Raw genomic sequence first — 5,067 nt, forward strand, 5'->3', positions numbered from 1 at the left:
CTGCAACGGTATGGAGAGGAACAGGTCGAGATAAAATGCGGACGGGCATAGAGGTGTCTGTAAGGACGTGCCATGCCTCATGTTAACAATCTCGAGCCGTAGTCCTAACGTGTTACAATCAGCTCCCCGATATGACACTTGTTCAATGCGCACGATCATAACAGAGAGTGCAAGCCTAAGCATGCAGATGCCGCGACCTTCTCAATGTAAGGCGACAATGGAAGTCGAAAAGCAATCAGCATAATGAACAAGCGGACGCACGACTACGACCATTATTACCATGCAACTCCAGAATAATCTACATCGTGCAGCAGCATGTAAGATTAGACATGGTGCTTGTCGATATATCTGAAATCACGGAGTCGGGCAAAATATCAGTATGTGAAGCCGCTTTGTCGAGCAAAGTGCAGGCGAGAAAGTGTGCGCCTTGAGGGGAACGGGACCATGAATCTCCTGGCCCATGAAAAGGTTCCGGTATTGATCATCCTCTAGCAAAGTGAGACACGCAGAGACCGACCATGTATCCGAACGCAGAACATGCAACGTAGGCCCGACACACTCCTCGTGAAGTCTGAAAACACTCTATGACCCGCTGTTCCAGCCACACTCCGTTGTTGATGGTGTACTGACTGTGATGTATGCGATAGGAAATTACGCTTTATTGACGTAGCGGCGACTGAGTTGATTGAAAAGTCGTGAACTGTTTATCGGATCAACAATGTGCTGTATGGGATGTTGACTTTTGGGTATGTCGGGCAAGCGTCGCTGCCGACCCGGGTCACGTGGTCGTGCGCCTGTGTGGGAATGCGCGACTGAATAATGTCATCCGCGATCGCAAATGTGTCAAATCAGATAAGGTTTCTGTCCGGCTCGTACTGCCGCCTCGCCCCGGCTACTCCGCCTTCTGGTCCAGCTGCCTCCGGATTGCCATCTTGGCCAGGCACACTTTTTGCCCTCCGTTAACGCCAAATCCACCCATCTCATAGTGCTATTCAGTCCACACTTTTACAAACATGTCCGCCCCTGGCTGGATTACCTTGAAACCTGGACCATTCCTTGCCATATAAAATATTGGTCTACACCGATCTCATTGAGCTTGGACTTGAGTTTCGACTTTTTTCACAGGTCGAGCACGTGCCACTCGCCAACCCGGCCATCAGGTGCCGTTACCTGCCCAAATAGGCAGTAGACATGGATGCACACCCAAGACTGCCTGTGTCGCGACTTGAGGTCGAGCGACAGGGGAATATCTGGAAGCGAGGGGCGTCCGACTGGTTCTTACCGAAGCGATGGTGAGCGAGGCTCAAACCTAAGGCTAGGGACAAGAAATGTATTAGTTAGTAAGGGTGTCGCGACTTGGGGTCGAGCGACAGGAGAAAACCTAAAAGCTGGGGGCGTTTGACTGGTTCTTACCGAAGCGATGGTGAGCTAGGCTCGAACCTAAGGCTAGGGACAAGTAATATATTAGTTAGTTAAGTAAGAAAGGAAATACAAGTGAGGGCTTACTGACCTAGGGACAAGAGGTCGAAACTAAGGTCCCTAGGGCAGCAGAGGCCGGCTTATATACAGGGGTAGATAAGGGCAGGCTGTGCGCGTTGGTCCGTGCGCAGCTGGTCCGTGCGCAGCATGCTGACGCGGCCCCGGGGGCCGGTGAGTCAGAGCGGCTGTGTCAGCGGAGCCCGAGCTGTGCCGTGCACTACCGTCCTATCTAATCTAATTGTACAGTAGATAACGATGCGTCCATATCAGGCAGGTGGTACAGAGGTCGTGGGTTTGAGCCCGCGAAAAGGAAAAATTAAAAAACGGCTAGGCGCCGTGCCAACTCGTGACATTACCCCCCTCTCAACGGCGCATGACCTCATGCAAGGCGCCCTTGCCCATCTCCCACCCGGAGCGGCATCGTGCTTCAGTCAGTGGCGAAGGCATTGGCTGGAAGTTGAGACCACCAAAGGTAGCGGCGTTGAGTCGACGAGGGGCGTTCAGATTCTTCTGGTGAAAGTCGGCTATGAGGGCCGGCGCATTGGCAACATTGCGCGCTGGTTCCCATGACGTATGCGAGTCGTCATAACCCTTCCACTTGACGAGGTACTGCAATTGACACCGGAAGATCCTCGAGTCCTTGATCCGCTCAACCTCGTACTCCTCGTCGCCTTCAACCTCAATCGCAGGCGGTTCCTCCGGCTCCCGGCCCGGGATATCGCTACGCGTGTACTTGCTAAGCAAGGAGACATGGAATACCGGGTGCACCAGCACCGACTTCGGCAGGATTAATTCGTAATCCAGGTCTCCGAGCTTTCGCCGCACGGCATATGGTCCAAGGCGCTTGGGACTGAGCTTCTTGCTCGGCTGTTTCAGCTTAAGGTTCCGGGCATCAAGCCAGACCTTGTCCCCGGGCACAAAGACCGGTGCTTCCTGCACGTGCTTATCGTAGTACACCTTCATGCGCTCGGCCGATAGCTCGAGCGCAGAGCGCGTGTCATCGCGAATCTCCTTCAGGATCTCGAGCCGATCAGCGGCCGTGGGCATCGCAGACATCGGATTGATCCGCACTTGGATCTCAGGATTGTACCCCTGATGCAGGAAGAAAGGGGAGTGCCCGGTCGCGGAGTGAACTCGGTTGTTCAGTGCGAATTCCGCGAGCAGCAACTGCTTCGCCCAGTCATCCTGCCTGTGGCTTGTGAAAGCACGCAGGTACTGCTCAATTTCCTGGTTCCAGCGCTCAGTCTGGCCATCTGTCTGAGGATGAAATGCTGTGGACAGCGCCGGCTCGATCCCTAGCCCCTTGTACACCGCATGGAGATATTTCGAAGCGAACTGGGGACCTCGGTCTGATATGACCTTGGCCGGGGCCCCATGATGCTTGAACACATCGCGGATGTACAGGTCTGCCGCACCTTCTGCCGTTAGGGTCTCATGATAGGCCGAGAAGTGGACCTGCTTGGTAAAGCGGTCGGCGGTGACCAGGATCGAGTTGAATCCATCAGACTTTGGCAAGCCGACGATCATATCGGTCGTGATGATCTGCCACGGGCGCTCAGGGATCTCGTTCGGCTTTAGCGGGCCCTGGGGCTTGGCTGGGAATGTCTTGGTACGGTTGCACACGTCGCAGGTGCTTACGTACTCATTGATGAATTTGGACATCCCAGGCCACCAGTAATTCCGCGACACAAGCTCCAGGGTTTTGGCACGACCGCCATGACCAGCGATCGGCGAGTCGTGGTGGATTTTGACTATATCCCGCCGGAGCTCCGCGTCCTTTGGGACGTACACACATCCGCGGAACAGCAGGAGCCCTTGTTCGGCATTCCATTCCTCAAAACCCTTTTGCAGCCGGGGCGGCCCAAGGTCCTGTACCTTTTCAAGTGCCTCGGCCACCTCCCGATCCTTCTCCGAACATTCCCGAATGCGCTTCAGAAGCGACTGATCGGCCGTCACCGAGGCATGACCGCGCCTAGCGAAGGCGATGCGGAAGCGCTCTGGCTTGAGAACCACCTGATCGGTGTTATCGTCCTCATCGCCGATCTGGTGGTCTGATCGACACGACAGGGCATCAGCCTTTCCATTGGACATCCCGGCCTTGTGCGTGATGCGGAAGTCGAAGTGAGCTAGGAACAGCGACCATCGCGCTTGACGGCGCGTGAGATGCTGGGATGTACGCTAGTACTTGAGGTTCTTATGATCGGTCACGATCTCGAACTGATTGGGTAACCCCTCGAGATAGTGGCGCCAATCGTCTAACGCCTCAATGATTGCGAGCATCTCCTTATTGTAGATCTCGTAGTTACGCTGGGCAGGGTCCATAGCGTGAGATCTGAAGGCGATAGGGTGCCATTTGCCGTCGTCCTGCTTCTGCATCAACACGCCGCCAGTGGCGTAACCCAAAGCGTCGACCTCAATGCGCGTTTCTCGATTAGGGTCATACAGCGCTAAGACGGGAGTCGTCGCGAAGAGCCGCTTGAGCTCATCGAAGGCGTGCTGCTCTTCCTCGCCCCAGTGCCATGGGTCATTCCCTGTGAGCCGGTCGAGTGGTCGCGAGATCTTAGTGAAGTCCTTAATGAAGCGGCAGTAGAAGTTGGAGAACCCCCGGAACTTCTGAACATCCTTTTTGTTCCGGGGCACCGGCCACTCATTGATACCTTTAAGCTTCGCGGGATCCATCACCACCTCATCACCACCAAACACATAGCCGACGTAGTCGACCTTGGGAACATCCCATTCGCATTTCTCAGGCTTTAGGAATAGATCATTATCCTGAAGGCGGCGCAGAACCTTGCGTGTGACCTTCTCATGCTCCTCCTTGTTGGTGGAGAAGATGAGTATATCGTCCAGGTACACAAGGATCTTGCCGCCGACAATGAGATCGTGGAAGATCTTGTTCATCATTGCCTGGAAAGTCGCGGGGGAGTTGGTGAGACCAAAGAACATCACCAAAGGCTTGTACAACCCTCGGTTAGTCACAAAGGCCGCCTTCCATTCGTCACCGGCCTTGATCCGGACGTTATTGTATCCCCATCAGACGTCGAACTTTGTGAAGAGCGTAGCGCCGCGGAGCTTATCCACCATCTCGGCGATCAACGGCAAGGGATAACGATTTTTGACCGTGATTGCATTCAAGCGGCGGTAGTCCTGCACGGGTCGGAGTGTCCCTTCCTTCTTTTTGATGAAGAAAAAGGGGGACGAAATGGGCGACTTCGACTCCCGTATGTAGCCTTTCGCTAGTTGCTCCTTTAGGAACTTGTCTAGTTCCTCCTGTTCGTTGTTCGACAAGGGATACACTTTAGAGTGGAAGGTTGAGTAGCCGGGCACGAGTTCGATAGCGTGATCATACGGCTTCCTTTCGGGTAGCCGTTCTGATGCTTCCTTCGAGAAGACCTTCAGAAATTCGTGGTACTGTTTGGGTGTTTGGGTACCGACTCCTCGGCGGTCTTAATGACCTTCTTTTTGATCTCTTCCTCAGTGAACGGCTGGGAGTATGTATGCCCAGCTGCAATGAACAGCTGAGGAGCGCCCGGAAGCGTGATGCCTTTGTCACGAGTTGGCACGGCGCCTAGCCGTTTTTTAATTTTT

This window comes from Postia placenta, assembly GCF_002117355.1.
Source record: "Postia placenta MAD-698-R-SB12 unplaced genomic scaffold POSPLAscaffold_2, whole genome shotgun sequence".
NCBI classification, from domain to species: domain Eukaryota; kingdom Fungi; phylum Basidiomycota; class Agaricomycetes; order Polyporales; family Adustoporiaceae; genus Rhodonia; species Rhodonia placenta.